Below are 18323 nucleotides of genomic sequence, written 5' to 3'. Positions count from 1 at the left end.
TGAGGAAGGTATAAATTTAACTTACATTGGCCCCACTGTGGGATTTTTTGTGTTACATCCGCTAGAAGGGGATGTAGTTCCCTTTTACCAAAGGCGGCCTGGATGTGTTGTTTGTGATGAATTGCAACAGCTATATGGAGACACACAGAGATATATTAACTTCATGGCTGATGGTTGTGTGTAATGGCTAGAGGATGTAGTTCTACATGTGAGTCTAGCTGTTATATCAGCCGTCTGATATGGGATTATTGCAACTAAACCCTGTAACATCGGTGTCTATTCCATTGTACAACAGCAACGATTTCACATAGGGCCATTATAGTGTGTCTCTCACAAGGTATGTTAAGGCTTCTGCAGATGTCATAGAGTGAGTGGATGTTTGTGATGTTATTACAGTCTGTATTGCAATTGTTTCGGGTTTGGGGGAGATGTAGGGGGGTGTACATAGCAGATGCAGGTGTGTAGGAACTGCATTTATACATATTCAATATGTGTGTGAGGGCTCCTTCCCTATTTGAAGACCTATCCTTTAGTAGACTAATACTATGGTAATTGCAGGCTTATTCATTAAGCCATGGTTAATTGGTTCCTGTATAGCATGCAGGTGATGTTGGTCCTTCAATCCCTTCGGAAATACATCGGTATGTAATGAAATCTTGCTACATGAAAGCTGTCTTGTGTATTTCTGTCACAGATATTTGCACTTATTGCAGTTGTGTTGGTGACTGAACCTTTTTGGCTTGGGTTGCCACCTTTTCAAATGGCCATAGTGGGACATTTGCAGGACACACATCGGATTTTAGAGGCCGACACATACCCACGGTCAGTACAAAGTATAGAACTTTACATATATGCCTATATAAAAGCTTATATTCTTGTAGAGGTTTACTTGCTTATCCTGTTTCTTATTACATGTAGGTATTTTAGATACAGATGACTATTTTATAAAACAATTACATTAAATATGGAACATGCCAAATGTCTCGAGATTGTAGGACATTAGTATTTGTACTCATTTTGGTCAGGGCACTACCGCACATAGAGGGACTGCCCCTCGCAAGGTGGGACAGGTGGTAACCCTATCTTTGTCTCATGTCCATCATTTTTGTAATAGTGTATAGACATATATACTCTCCATATCCTTTGTTCATAACGTTCAGTCGTGGCGGAATGTGTGATTACTATGGTTCATGTTATGCACATATTTGAAGACTTCACCCGCTGTACAGGGCATACCCATGGATTCAGGAATGCACACACTTCCAACGAACACATTACCATTCCCAGACTCCCAAACCCCACAATACCGAACACTCAAACTCATGACACTCAAACTCCCAGAACTAACACAAACACAGAACACACACACACAGACACACTGCTACCCATCACATCCAAACAAACCATCCTACACTACGTATGGCCAGGTGGCCATGCCCCCATACACACTCCATGTGGGTGGCTGCACCCCCCACACCACACCTACTCTAATAATCTACCTCCGAGATAGCACAAACAGACACACAAAGCAAACCCACACACACACACACATTACAGTCCCCCGGAAACACACACCACACTCAGAACACACACACACTACAGCAATCAGAAACACACTTAAACACAGTACCTACCTGGACCGCAGCACCAGAAGCAATAACTAAATGTCCCTTAACATTGTGATAATAGTACTCGTGGTTCTAGTGTTCTGGTACTGTGGTCTTTTGGTCTTTAAGCCTCATGATTAAGTGCATCGGAATGTAAAGCATTCGGTATTTGGTAGTATCCTATTTATATGTACCTCCATGGTTGTGTAGATGTTGTTAATCTATCTATATATTTGCATATATATTTATATACATATATATCGACATATATCTCTCTATCACCCTTTCTCTCTTTATATATATATATATATATATATATATATATATATATATATATATACAGAGAGAGAGAGAATACACCTTTCGTTGGGTACATGGCGGTGTATACTATTTCCCAAACTCCGCCCTTTTGTGTTTTAACCTGTCACAATACACACCTGCTGTTGGTACATCTCAGGTAGCTTAGTGGTAGCTTATTGTGAAGATTGTGTACATGGTTGTGTTTCCTGGCAGTGGTCATTTTACCTGTCAGAGCAGGCACTATTAGTACAAGGGTAAATAATGCACATTTCAGCAGTTCTGTGCAGCTTTGTCCATGAACTGCGCAATATTCAGCAAAGGTTAGACCTGAGTTGCACATATCCATGTAGTCATGTTTAAACGACGCTTTGAAGCACTTAGCGGTGCAAAAACCTGCTAACATGTGCTTAAACGTGCTCTAATGACATGCATCCAACATCCATTATTCGGGACACCAGAATTACGTAACAGCCCTTGCAGGTTGTGGAACCGGGACCATGCACGAGACAGTCAGTGGCTTTACCACCGGGGCATCTGGGATATGTACAAGTGTTATGGTGTTTAGTATCTAGACTGTACTATGGCTGTTCCTCCATACTACAAACAAATGTGTAACTCAGTTAGTTTACATATGGATGATACCTATTAATGGTATGTCCAAGTGATGCTTAATGGATGTGCTCCAGCTATGGGAATCCATGTCACAGTGAGCCACACACTGTAATGTGCTACACCTTGCCACAACCATAACTGGAGAATGCTATGGTGACAGATACCTGTCATGGGTACTCCCCATGCTTTGGAACTACATCCCTGATTACATTATATGGAGCCCCTCATTAACACACCAGGGAATCCTTGCAGAGTAGGTGGGGAACAGTGTTTACACCCCAGGGATCCTGCAATTGGCTCTGCTCCACAGAGGAACAGTTAGTTAATCAATGGGGTGGCGACAGCAGACACATTTTGGCTAGGCTTATGAATGGGCTCTGACAATTAGGCATGTACCTACCAATGTACCTAGGAACCTAGACATACAGTATCAACACATGCCGTTAGCTTAATTTACTCTTCAGGTATTGACTTACCTTGTGCCAATAGCAGTTGTGTGTGCAATAGTTGAACGCTGCCTATGTAGGATGCACACAGTTGACCACCTATACATGAGAATTTACAGGTGTTCGCGTGTGTGTACCATCCATTTTACTGTGTGTGCAGGTGGAAAAGTGTATCAGTTCATAGGGGCCTACAATGTCAGTGTATGTGCTATACGTTCCCTCTTTGCCAAGGCATGGGCATATTGGGCACACCTCCATCTGTCTACTGGGGCTGGATCAGGGTGTTCATGGTCTAAATCCATCTGTGCCTGTGGTGCCCTTGGCAATTGTGGTGAGCTGTGAGGGCCTTGACCATTATGTCCCTGCTGCAGCTGTTTCCGTGGGATCATATTATGTAGCGTGGTACATACTATGAAGATGTGGGCACACGTACCTGGAGAGTACTGCAAGGCTCCACCAGATATGTCCAAGCAATGGAACCATGATTTCAGCATCCCAAACACATGCTCTATGATGATTCTGGTTTGTGCGTGTGCCTCATTATGACATTCTTGCATGGGTGTGTGTGCATTTCTGATTGGAGTCATCATCCACAGCTCCAGTGCATAGCCAGCATCCCCCACAAGGTGACCATATGGGATATCCCCCCTGACAAATACCTGTTACAGCTGTGAGGCATGCCACATGTGGGAGTCGTGGTAGCTTCCAGGGCTGCCAGCACACAGATCCATGATAATGCCCTGGGCATTGCACATGACCTGGCAGTTGATGGAGTGGTATCCTTTGAGGTTTATGTAGCACCTACCATACTCACCAAGTGGTGACTTGATATGTATATTTGTGCAGTTTATTGCACCCAGTACCTGCGGGTATTCTGCCACATGGTGGAAGAGGCTCATATTGCTGGCAAACTCCTCCTGAGTTCAGGGGAAGTATATATGCTCATTGGCATGTGGTAACATGGCATTCAGGAACTGCTGGAGTACCCTGGATGCTTATGCCTGTGAGATCCCCATGATATCTCCAGTTGGCCTTTGAATGGTACCTGTGGCTAGTATTCTCAAGCTTACACATACCTTCATGTCCACTGGGATGGGTTCATCTCTGTTGCTTCTGTCTCTGAGGCATGGCTGGCACAGCTCAATGATTTGCTGTATGATGTCCCTGTCCACCCTGTAATGCTCTACTATCTCCAGATCATCTAGCCCCTGGTAGGTTGCCCTTGGTCTGAACACTCTTCTCCTACTCCTGTGCCTGAGATGGTTGTCAGCATCATCCTCCACACCACCTTCAGTCTCCAACACATGCTGATGAATCACAGCTATGGCAGCTCCCAACATGTACATTGTAAAAGTTCCCCATCTGTTTACACCGATGGTGCAGTGTTTGTGAATACATGAGTGTGCGTGAGGTGCCTTCACACTTTATACTATTGTGCTTTGGAAGCTGATGATGTCATAGGGTGTGTTTGTACAATCCGAGCTGCAGGGTATCTTACTTATGTGTTTTACCGTAGGTACTGCTATTGTGGTGCCTTTGGTGTTGAATTACATTTGGCTGCCATGGATCACCTCTTGCTCTTGCCTTCACTTTTTAAACTGATTCCCCTCTCATTGTCAGGCATGTATCCAGCAGCCTGCTTTCTTGTTTTGTACTTTCCCAACCCAGGATTTTGTTGTGAAATGTGTTCTATATCCGATCTACTGCAGGTTTGCTTTGCTTTGCCGTGACAGTTCTCTTTTCTTTGCAATTCGGCACCTCCCCTTTCCTGTTCTGCAGGTTGCTGCTAGCAGCCTTGTTAGCTACTGTCAATGGCCCACTGTGAGTTAATAGGTGTTAATTACTCAGTTGTACTCCAATTAACCTATTGTGGCATTTCCTTATTGTCTTCCCGTAACCTTCCTGTTTCAGCTGTGGTGCGTGCCGCTCGCAGCCATTTACCAGGTTTCAAGTGCGTTGTCATCCGCGTACACATGCGCTTTTGGTCACCTTGTGTGCTTTCAGCTAAGCAAAGCTATGGCTACATTCACACCCCTATCCTGCGGCTTTGCTTAGCAATGGGTAACCCAGATTAGCAATGCTCCAATGTACTTACAGCTAAGGTGGCACACCCCTCTGATGATGTCATGTATACCTCCAGGCCACTCCTCGATGTTATACTGCTATGCCGTGTGGTACAGCCTTACGCCGGAAAGGCATTTGCAATTCAGTATTACTTGCCTCATTTGCATGGCATTGACTACTAATTCATAGTTACCATGCCAAACACTGTCACAGATCCTTAGCAACCCTTGCGCTTTGGTTGTGGTGTAGTATGCATACCATTGACTATTATGGTGAAATCATGATTTGTGTTACATTGCAATTTTATGACATCTATATATATTTTCCTTGTGTTCCCATTTGCGCACACAGCCCTGCGGTTGTACTTTGCGTTAGTGTGGCCATGACATTAAATGTTATTTTTTATGTGTTGTGCGTGTTTTTTATGCCATTGGCTGTATATTTAGCCATTGTCATATGTTAACTTTGTAATACGTAAGTTTGGTCCACTTTCATGGCTCCAATGTTCTGTTTGAAAAAATGTAAACCATTTTTTTGGTTTACATTTCTGTATGCTTACGCTATGCCTGCACAACTTCATGAATCGCTATGTACCTTCATTTGCATGCTGCACTACTGCGCATGGGGTGATTAGCATACATGCACCAAGAGCTGCGCAGATCTGGCGTATGCTGGTAGTGCACATGGAATCGGATCGTACCTGAATTGCTCGGCGGCCATATTTGGCATTAGACTGCCTACGCTATGCCTGTGCCTGGTGCAAGCTTCATGAATCCCGGGGCAAGTTTTTTTTAGGGGAGTGGATTTGCCATAATTATTTTATTAGTGTTGAATTTTCATTGGCCGAGAATGTCATGTGTTTTCCGGATTTTTGTATTTAAATGTTATTTGTCATGTGCTTTTATATTCTGAAGTAGTCAATTGATACAGACTTTGATGAAAGTGCTTAATAAATTCACATTTTGGTACTGGTGGAGGCTGAGTTCTTTGAGACTGGATTTTGTGTTGTAATGTTTATTCTTGATTACCAGTTTCCACATATGATCATGTCAGACATTGGGCAACTGAACTGATATGTCATGCCTGGCAGAGGGCTGCTTCAATGGCCAGGGACTGTACCACTACAGGGGGAGGTTCTGCCACACAGGCCCCATTTACGGTAACAGAGGAGCTCCTTGCCAAGCTTCGGGCAGCCCCCACACACCAGCCAAGCCAAGAAACACAAGTCGTGGAGGTGGATGGCACCCAGGCAACAGGCAAGAAGCATCCAGGTAAGGCCCCAGTGGACATCAATTGAGCACTGTAGCAGTCATACTGGATTCTTTAGAGTATCTAGATGCATTTGTCAGGTCAAACTGCATTTGCTGGTGGCGTTTTCTAATGCACACAAGTGTACATCTATGGTGAAGTACAGCAAATTGTGTACTGTCAGAGCCTTTGCTGTACATGTGCAGAAAAGTAGCATTCATCTTGTACCAATGCCACATGTGAGTCTGCTGACAATACCTCTCCCCAACAACTACATAGGCCCCTATGGTCTGGACTTGAGACAGCAGCCTGAAGCCAGTGAGTATGGGATTGTCCTGTTGTGGCTTACCCGTACCCCAGGCATGTTAAGGTCATGCATGTTACCATGCACACAATTGTTAATCTCAGCCATATTGCAATATGTGCATGTCCACGTGTGGTGGGGTTAACTGCATTGCATTACAGTGTTCATCACAGGGGCCTATTTGCAGGAGATGTAACATATCTGTAGCATACCTCACAAGTCATTGCAAGAAATCTTAACAAAGACTGACAAAATGGGGGTCACAAAACTTGGGACATATTTTAAAAATTAGTCTTATACAGTGCATATAAAAGGTGTACACACCCCTGTTAAAATGCCAGGTATTCGTGATATACAAACATGAGACCACTATAAAACATTCCCAAACTCTTCCAACCTTGAATGTGATCTATAATCTGTAAAATTCAATTGTAAAACAAACAGATCTGTTAGGGGAACAATTGTGGCAAATAAAAAATGTACAATAAGCTACAGGCATAAGTGTGCACAGGCTAAAGCTAATACTGTGTCGAAGCAGCTTTTAATATAATTACAGCATTACATCTTATTGGGTACACACCTGCCATCAATTACAGAGGCTCTTTGATTAACACCAAATAATGGTCAGCTGTCCTACTCTGGTTTTCCTGACATGTACTCAGTTGCCTGCTACAGCAGGAGCCATAGTTCACAAAGAGCTTACAAAGTATCAAAGGGATGTCACTGTTAAAAGGCCTCAGCCTGAAGAAGGGTACAAAAACATTTCCACAGCATTGCATATACCAAGGAACACAGTGACGACAGTCATTAAAAGGTGATAAAAAATGGGCATAAGTGACATTGCAAAGAAGTGGACATCCCTCCAAATGTGTTGAAAGGCAAGACCCAAACTGGTCAGGGAGGCTGCCAGAAGACCTACAGCAACACCAAAGGAGTTGCAGGAATCTATAGCAGGTACTGGTTGTGTACTACATGTGCCAACAATCTCACATATTCTCCACATGTCTGGCCTATGTGGTAGGGTTGGAAGTTGGAAGCATTTCTCACACAGAACAACATCTAGGTCTGGCTAAATTCTCAAGAACAATACATCAGGTCTCCCAAAAGCATGTGAGAAAATGTATTATGGTGTAATGAGACCAAGGTTGCATTGTTTGGCCACAATTCCAAAAGGGTAGTTTGGCACAATAACAATACTGTACATTACCAAAAGAATACCATCCCCACAGTGAAGCATGGTGATGGCAGTGTTCTGCTTTCGGGTTGCTGTTCATAAGCTGGAAGTGGGCCTTTAGCCAAGATGGAGGGGATTATGAACAGCTCCCAGTACCAGGCCCTTTCTGGCCAAAATCTTCAGGTGCCTGCTAAAAAGCTGTAGATGAAGAGGGATTTCTCCTTTCCTCACAACAATGGTTCATAAGTTCATAGGTTCATAGGTTGGTACTAGGCCTAGCCATAATAATTCCCTGGCTATTTCTTCCCACACTATTTACTTCCCTGGACCCCTGTCTAGCACGGCAACTCACGTGATCCCTGGGGTGAATGAACAAAACCATACTTCCAAATCAGAAAAAGAATTGCTTCACCAGAAGACTATCAGTGTTTTGGAATGGCCCAGCCAGAGTCCACACCTACATCCAATAGAAAATCTGTGGGGTGCCATGAAGAGGGCTGTGCACAAGAGATGCCCTCACAATCTGACAGAGTTGGGGGGCTTCTGAAAAGGAGAGTGTGCAAATATTGCTAAGCCCAGATGTGCCATGCTGATAGCCACCTTCCCAAGAGGACTGACTGCTGCAATTAAATCAAAATGTGGTTTAACAAAGTATCAGTTTAAGGGTGTGCACACTCATGCAACCAGCCTATTGTACATATTTCATTTTCTATATGTTACCTCTAACCGGTGTGTTTGTTCTTCAATTGGATTGCACAGGTTATGGCTCTCATTAAAGGTGGGAAATGTTATGACATGATTTATGTGGTCTCATGTTATATATCAGAAAAATCTGGCATATTAACAGGGGTGTGTGCACTTATTATATCCACTGTAAGCTTAGAAGGTTGTTAGAGTAACTGGTTTTGTTTTAACATACATTTACTGCAGGTGTTGAAGTGTGACACTCGAATAGGTTCATAGGTTCATAAGTGTGTACTAGGCTAATGGCCCTGTAGCCTTTACAAGCCTAGCCCATAGGATTACCCTGGCATTGTGCCACCTGACCTTAGTTCCCAGTGCCTCTGTCATGTCATTAATTAGTGATTCCAGTCCTCAGATCACCCCAGTAATGTGTCAGACAAACACAGGATTTATGAAGAACAGACCAAAAATATGAGCCACACATCTAGACATTCAGCAAAACAGTTGAGAGGTATGTTCTGTAGAAGTTGGCACTGTGCTATACAGGTGAACAGCAATAATGTGTATATGGCTGCAGTGTGTGCTAGGTGAAGCCCCATCACCTTCTAACACTATTCACATATCCCAGAGGTGTATATTAGTAGTAACATTAAGTGGAAAGGGCTGCACTGCATGATGTTGAGTGCCTGTCCAGAGTGTGTATGTTGTGGTCTGACTGTGTCGTCAATGTCACCAGTTGACTATTGTAAAATCTGTGTAATGCCTTTGTGCCACCTCACGTGTGTGTGTGTGTGTGTGTGTGTGTGTGTGTGTGTGTGTGTGTGTGTGTGTGTGTGTGTGTGTGTGTGTGTACCAGCAAACCTTATAGTGCAGGTATTAATTTACATATGTTATCTTCCCCTCACAGGTGGACATACTGGTCGTGGTCCCTCCCGCTCTGAATCTTATGTCAGTGTCTCTGCAGACTCTGACAATGATGGTGGTCATAGTGGGGCACAGGTGGGGTTGTCAGGGGCTGAATATGGTTGGCATCCCACAGCCATCCCCAATGTCCCCGCATACAGTCACAATGCCCACACATACCCCCTCCCCAGCAGCCACAGATAATGGACAGTTGGCAGGTGACAGCATGAAACAAGCTAGTGTGGTGACAATGGCAAGTGTGAGTGTAGCCACTAGCCATAATCAGAGTGCAGACGAGGACCCACACAGGCTGATAGACAGGGTTGCTCATAGGAGGACTGCTTCCCATCAAGCCATTGTCGCAAGTCCCACAGCAGATATCACCAGATGCATGTTTTGGGCTGTCGTGGATGCACAGGCACATAGTGAATGCAACACCAGACAAATACTCAGGGTCTTGGATGCAACTCTTCCTGGCTTATGTGGTGACATGCATGACCTTGTTGAGGCCCACACATCAAAATACTGAGGTCTTGAATAGATGGTGGGGTGAGACCTTGGCAATCCTCAACTGTAGCATGTCTGTGCTAGAGCATGTGGTGGGAGATGGGCATTGGCCATGTGGACGTAGGTCAGCACCAACATCAGCTGAGAGTTTACAGGGTCATGCACATTCACAACCCCATAGTGGCAGTACCACCAGCACTACTAAATGGGGGGGTGCTGTCCACACCACAACAGAGCAGGCCATGGGTACTTGGTCCTGGCCAGTCCCATCAGGGACACACATCCTGCAGAGAGCAGTCACCATCAGAAAGCAGTACTGCATCTGGCCTTGGGCTTGGTGGTGCCAGTGAGACCCTTGGCAGGACCAGTTCCCATGTCTGTAGCCAGAGACAGTGAACTGTACACCCTGCCACTTACGGTCTACAGCTGTTCAACATACCCGTGTGTAGGGCAGCCACATAGCATGACTGTGTGCATACATACACACACACATCACCATCATGGCCAGGCCACCTCCAGACACACACACACACACACACACACACACACACACACACACACACACACACATACCACCTCTGCACAGCCCATTCATAGAACACCCCTCCAAACATGCACACATGATGTCAGCCATATGGCCCAGTCTAGGCCTCTGGCAAACCCACACAACAACCTGTGCATATGATGATACCTGTGCCACATCCCTGTCATCCATACCACCAATGCAGAGACATGTTAATATGGTTCTGATGCACAGAGGGAATTAAGTACAGTTTAGTTATGTAATGCTGTCTAAGGTACTGTCAGCTTGCATTTGTAATGGATACACTTCAGAGTGTGTGCACCTTTTCAGCCATGATCCATTATTGATGTTAGTAACGTTGACTGAATGTAGTCTCACATGCTGCATTCTGTTTGTGTTCTAGGTGTCTGTGCATCAACAGGTGGTGGCCCAGCAGAAATTGGCAATGAGGGGTATGGCAGAGTGGTAACACATCGATCGTGTCAGAGCTGAGGTACAGCTATATACGTACACATTTCCCTGGTCTGTGTAACACTTATTGCATGTGCCACAGAGCTTAAAAGGGCCAACGGGTATATACAGGTAAGTCCATGGTGGTTGGCACAGAGAATACTCAGGAAAGGAGCAGAGCCAGTACACAGAAGACCAAACCAATCCAATTTATTGAAACAGATTTATCACTTTCATCAGGATGTATCCACAGACTTCTTCAGAAACAAGTGAGTCATAGTACATTCCACATTTAAATACCCCTCCAAAACATCACATGACTAACAACACACTTAATTGATTAATTAATGAGTGCCTTTAAGACACGCACCCTAAAAACAAGTATGCTACTTTCTTAAAAAATAAGAAAAATCAATGAACTAATTGTATATGTAAAAAATATTTGTTACACATATAAAAAACTTATAAAACATAAGAACAAAGTTTGAGCACACTAGCAATAGAGGCATAATCATTTAAACCAGGGTAGACACAAGCATTTTGCTTGGTCTGCCATCTGAGTTTTTTCAACTCAACCAAATCATTCCAAGGACCACCCCTGACATTCTTAAAAACAGTGTCAATGCCTACAAACCCAAACTGATTGTTAAGGTTACCAGAAACATGCTTGGACAAAGCATTGTTAGTATTACCTTTCCTAACATGCAAGATGTGTTCATAAATACACTCTCTGAATTTTCTTTTAGTTTTTCCAATGTAAAAACAGTTGCATTGTTGACAGAGAGCCAAATAAACTATACCCACATTGTTACAATTACAATGGAACTGTGTCCTGATACAAATACTGTTCATTTATATCCTGTCTGATGAAAGCGCTAAAACTGTTTCAATAAATTGGATTGGTTTGGTCTTCTGTGTACTGGCTCTGCCCCTTTGCTGATTGTTTTGGTTCTTGGTTTGTGGATATGTCTACCTTAGCTGCTGGTTCTGGAGTTTGGGCTGTTTCCCAAAGCACAGACCGAGTGGAAGCCCTTACTCAACAAGCTGGGCTATTAATACAGTTGGTACAGCAGCTTACCCACTAGGTTGCAGGATTGGCTGCACGGATGAATACCGAACATGCTGTAGACCCCCAAATTGTGGACATTCCTGCAGGACAAATGTGTGAGTGACCAGTCAAGTTATCTGAGTGGTTTCAGCAGAATATTGGTTTCCAACATGATGTTCCAAGGGGTAACCTTACTTTGCATGAATCCACTGAATGTTTAAAAGACAAACTACTTAAAATTAGAAAGTTACAGGTTGAAAATGGTTATTTTATGGAAAGCATCAAGGTGTGAAGAATTCCCAAGGGCTTACGGCATTGGAAATACCCTAACAGTCTTGTATTGAACTCTCCTCTACACGTAGAATTAATCGACTTATTTGATCATCGGGGCTGTGAACTTTTGGAGGTTTTAATTAAACACAACCAGAAGATGATCGACATATTAATTCATGAGGCTATGGACTTAGAGAAAATTATCCATCAAGATTTACTCTTTAAACAGTATAAGGAGAACTTTGTCACCATTTTTTCTTCAGTTTGCAAAATCATTGGGGATGTTCAACTTTGGAAGGTAAAGAAGTTTGAGCATGACCATATGACTAGATGGGAGATAGGAAATTCACCCCAGGGATCATGTCAGTCACCCTGCTGGACAGTGGTCCACAGAAGTAAATATTGTGGGAAGAAATATCCAGGGAATTGTTATGGCTAGGCTTGTATAGGCCCTAGGGCCGATAGCCTAGTACCAACCTATGAACCTATGAACCTATGAAAGGATTGGCTTATCCAAAGCCCTCATTACCATGGTAACACCCAATGAAGGTGCAGATAGTTCCAGTCATGATGACAATGAGTTGCACATGCTGGTCCAGCCCCTTTAGGCCGAAATCTCCCCAGACATCCGGAATCGGTACAACAATCAACAGAATGCATCAAGGGGAGATATGAACAGGAATGAGGGGGCGTGTACATCAGAATTGGAGGAGAACAGATCACAATTATGTCAGTTGAACTTGGATTTGAGTGTTGAAAACTGTTTTTCAACTGTTTCTAATGATGATGACCTTGATGGCTTAAACATTGTTCAAAATACGCAAGGTGACTTTTTTATTTTTAACTATACAAGCTATCTTCTTGGTTCTGACATGGCAGACTTGTTATGTATAGGTTTTAATTTTGTCACTATGTCACACACTAGAATTGACGATTTGATTATTGATTTGAAGTTATTTTTATGAAAGTTTAACTTCAAAGTGTTATTTAAAGACAAGTTTGTTGGCGATGTCATGGATGATTTTAAAAGAAGTAGTATATTGAACCCACCCTTTCCCCTCCCTCTACTTATCTTTGAGAAGTTATGTGACTTTGATTTTAGGTCACTTTTATGCAAAAACAAAACACGGTTCGTTGAGAACCTTTCGGAATGTGAAGTTGATCTTTTGAAACAGTTGTGTAAGAACAGGACTATTCAGGTGATGAAACCTGATAAGGGAGGGTGTTATTATGAATGTTGATGATTATTTTAAACAAAATCTTTTTATTCTTGTGTGACAATGTTTTTTTATAATGAGACTTTACTGAATATGGTTAATATAGCATATGCCAGAATAGATTGGTTGCTTCAGGACATGTTGAACCAAGGTCAGATTGATTTGAGCACTTTGTCTTTTTTATAGGTTAAATTCCTGATCATTCCCTCTATTTTTGGTCTACCTAAGACATGTAAAGATTTGAGAGACCCCCTTTGAGACCAACAGTTAATGCCTCCAAGTCCAAAACTCATTCTTTGGTTAAATATGTGGATTTGAAACTTAAAAATGTGTTGAATGGTTATTCACACATATGCAAAGATTCATTGAATTTTTTTAAGTAAGGTATCACAATTGAGTTATGATGATAAATATGTTTTTTTTACCATTGATGTTGTTAACTTGTTTAATGTCATTCCTCATGACATTGGACTTGAATGGTTCCACAATTTTTTAGTCGAGCTGGGGGCACTTTCCAACAATGAAATACATGTTTTGGACTTATTTATGGAATTGGTCTTGAAAAATAATTTTTATCTTCATTGATGGGCACTACTTCCTTCAAAGGAAAGGTGTGGTGATGGGGGCAGCATGTGCCTCCATCTTCGCTAACATCATAATGCTTATATGGGAGAGAAAATTTGTATTAAATAATTTTTGGACTACTCCCCCTTGGGCATTTTACATGCATTTCCTTGTTGACATAATTATTTTTTGGAGGGATTCTGAAGTTAATTTACAACTTTTTATTGAATTTTTGAACCAGAATATTGATTTTCTTGCCTTTACCTATACATACAGTAAAACCTATATTTCATATTTGAATGTCAAGCTATCCAAGGATGTTGTCAACAAAAGATTTGTTAGCAACATTTATAGAAAACCTACACACTCTAACCATTTTCTGCACTGTGACAGCTGCCATCCCTTACACCAGAAAAAGGGAATTGTTAAGGCCCAGTTTGTACATTTAACTAGGATGACTACTGAGAATGAATCTTTTTTGGTGGAAGCAAAATCTCTCACTGACATGTTTCTCAGCAGATGTTACCCTAAAGAACTGCTTGAAGCATTATTTTTTAAATTAAACAGAAAAGGGGTAGTGTTTTTTTATAGACCTTTACATTGTGCTGTCCGTGACAATTGTCCTACAACAGGTACAGATGGAATTGGTGTTACACTGGTTAAAGCCAACTATTCTTTGTCATTTATCCCAAAATATACTCCTGAGTGTAGGTACATCCATCAGATTTTAAATACACATTGTCAGATGCTAACTTGTTTTAATGAATTTAAGGATGTATTTCAATGTGGTATAAAATGTTTAGGAAAGGAATGCGTTTCAAAGAGATCCTGACATTTCCTGACAACTGTAATTTTTTAGTCTCTTCCAAAAAGAAGGGTACCCACAAATGTGGACATTGTAACTATTGCAAATATCTTATTGAACTTGACAAGATATATGTGAATGGTATTTGCATCAGGACACAGTTCCATTGTAATTGTAACACTGTGGGTATAGTTTATTTGGCTCTCTGTGAACAATGCAACTGGTTTTTATGTTGGAAAGACTAAAAGAAAATTCAGAGAGCATATTTATGAACACATCTTGAATATTAGGAAAGGTAATATTAACAATGCATTGTCCAAGTATGTTTCTGGTAACCGTAAACATCAGTTTGGGTTTGTAGGCATTGACACTATTTTTAAGAATGTCAAGGGTGGTCCTTGGTATAATTTAGTTGAGTTGAAAGAACTCAGATGGCAGATCAAGCTTAATGCTTGTGTCTACCCTAGGTTAAATGATTATGCCTCTATTGCTAGTGTGCTCAAACTTCATTCTTATGTTTTATAAGTTTTTTTATATGTGTACAAATCTTTTTTACATATACAATTAGTTCATTTATTTTTCTTATATTTTTAAGAATTTAGCATGCTTGTTTTCAGGGTGTGTGTCTTAAAGGCATTCATTAATTAATCAATTAAGTATGTTGTTAGTCATGTGATTTTTTGGTGGGGTATTTAAATGTGGAATGTACTATGATTCACTTGTTTCTGAAGAAGTCTGTGGATACATTCTGATGAAAGTGCTAAAACTGTTTCAATAAATTGGATTGGTTTGGTCTTCTGTGTACTAGCGCTGCTCTTTTGTTGATTGTTTTGGTTCTTGGTTTGTGGATATGTCTACACTGAGAATATTGTTCCCACACACACACAGTCTCACACACACACACACACACACACACACACACACACACACACACACACACACACACACACACACACACACACACAAACACACGCAAGATCATAGCTGCCAGTGTTATGTTTGGAACCCCTACCCATCTAGTTAGTTGTACAGTGTTATGTGGTTATCACAGGTGGCAAGTTAGTAATAGTGTGATAACTGTTCCAAGGTACCTGTAAAGTGAATAACATCACGTGCCTTTGTGAGGTATGGCAATTGGGTGCGTACTGGGTGTGGAGGACTCATTATACGTTCACATATGAGGCTAGACACTCACAAACACTACAATACACACCAATGCACACACAATTGCCAGTACTGACATTAGCAGCCCTGCCCATCATGGTATTCCTTCTATACTGTTACAAAACTGCTGCATGTAGCACGGGGCTTATAGGGCTAAAGAGTATCCACAAATACCTCTATGGTGGGTGTGAACAGCATCCATTGTAAAGTGGACCTTGGGATGTGTACTGAGAGTACCATGGTCTAAAATTGCAAGCCACAGCCACCCAATAGTTCTTACTCAAACACACACACACACACTCAAACACACACACACACACACACACACACACACACACACACACACACACACACACACACACACACACACATTTGCCAGAACTGAGATTAGAACTCCTACCTATCTAATTACTGCTAATACAGTATTATGCATTTATCACATGCACCACAAAGCTTCTAGAGTGAAGAGACTCCCAAGGTAATTCCAAGGTGAACAACATCACCAGACCTTATAAAGTATGGCAATGGGTGATTTACTGGGTGAGAATGGACCCAAAATACTCAAACCTAGAGTTATACACACTTACACACACAAATGCACTCATACATACATTTGCCAGGACTGAGATTAGCAGCCCTGCCTATCTTGTTAGTCAGTCCATACTGTTACATAGTTCTTGCATGTGGCACGGGGCTTATTGGGCTGAAGAGTGTCAACAGTTTCCTCTATGGTTGATAAAGACAGCAGGCCTTGTAAAGTCAACCTCAGGATGTGTACTGGGAGTACCATGGCCTAAAAATGTAAAACTCTCCCCCGCAATGGATATAGTTCTTACTCAGACACATACACAGAACGCAGTTCTCACACACACACATTTGCCAAAACTGAGATTAGAACATCTACTTGTCTAGCTATTGCTAATATAGTGTTATGCATTTATCGCATGTGCCACAGAGCTTATAGTGGGAAGAGTGTCCCACAGTTCTTCTAAGGTGAACAACATCACCAGCCCTTGTAAAATATGGCAATGGGTGGTATACTGGGAGAGTGAGCCCTCAATATGCTGTATCCTACAAATATACACACTTACAAACATGTACACACACATACATTTGCCAGGACTTGGATTAGAACCCCTACCTATGTAGTCATTGGCACTATAGTGCTATGCAGTTAGTGCATGTACCACAGAGCTTATAGGGTGAAGAGTGTCCCAAGATACCTATATAGTGAATGACATCACCAGCCCTTGTAAGGTATGACAGTGGTAGGTGTACTGGGTGAGAAGGGCCTCAAACTACTTTCACCCACATATTTACACACTCACAAAGGCTCTTATACAGACTAATGCACACTCATGCATTTGCCAGTACTGAGATCCATAGGTTCCCAGCTTCATAGGTGTGTACTAGGTGAATGGCTATGGAGCTTTTACAAGGCTAGCCCATGAGAATACCCTGGCATCATGCCACCTGACGATAGTCCCCAGTGTGTCTAATGAGTATAGCCACTGGAGTGATCCCCAGGATGGGATTTCTAGTCCCCATCCACTTATCCTGATTTCTCTTGAAGAGGGTCAGTGAGGTGCTCTGTGTGACATGCATGTGAAGCCTATTCCATAGCGTGGGCAGTCTCTGAGTCGTGAACCTGTTCCTCCAGCATGTTCTGTTGATTGTGGAAATGGGGTTGAGGTCTCAAGGCATGTGGTGTGGAAGGATTGGTTTCTTCAGATGTAGCATTCCTGACAGAGCTGGGTCAGACATAGCTGTGTAAGTCAGGCAGAGATCGCTTCTAAGTAGCCAATATGAGCAGAGAATAGTTGTAGTTATTGGAGTCTGTCCATATAGGGCAAATGTTTAAGGCCTAGGATCCTCTTTGTGAGGTACTTTTGCAGTCTATCCAGTTGTTGCAGGTGTCCAGTGGAGTACATGCCAAATGGGCCACTATACTCATTGACTGGGCTAATGAGGGGAGAGTACAGGGAGACAATGACCTCTTACTTCCTGGATGCAACACCCTTTGTCAGGAGATGTGACACATAGAAGGACTTTATGAACACAGTGGCACTGTGGTGGTCAACAGAGAGTTCACTGTCAACCTGTGTTCCCAGTTCTCTTATAACAACATCAGTGTTCAGTGGACTACCATCAATGTAGCAATTCATGGGAACCATGTTGTCCCCAAAGGGGATGGTGGCACATTTTCTGGCATTGAGCTAAAATCAGTGAGGCCTTTGTGCAGGATATCAACATCACGTGAGGAGGTAATAATAGCACCCACCTTGCAGTCATCTGCAAACATTGTCAGCCAGATTCCCTTCATGTTGGGCTGGACTTCAGATATGTAGATCCTGAACATGAAGGGACCCAGGACCAACTCCTGAGGAACTCCACTCATTTTACTTTGGGGTTTTTTACGGGTTTATCTGA

At 42.4% G+C, this 18323-nt stretch overlaps 1 protein-coding gene across 1 annotated transcript in view; it reads right to left on the bottom strand.

Moving 5' to 3' along the window:
* LOC122808179 overlaps positions 1–18323 on the bottom strand; it is a 444989-nt gene that overhangs the window by 300998 nt on the left and 125668 nt on the right. The gene's annotated exons all lie outside the window — the stretch shown is intronic.

This window comes from Protopterus annectens, chromosome 8.part0, assembly GCF_019279795.1.
Source record: "Protopterus annectens isolate FY-2018-M chromosome 8.part0, PAN1.0, whole genome shotgun sequence".
NCBI lineage: Eukaryota > Metazoa > Chordata > Ceratodontiformes > Protopteridae > Protopterus > Protopterus annectens.
This window is presented reverse-complemented; position numbering and strand designations above follow the sequence as displayed.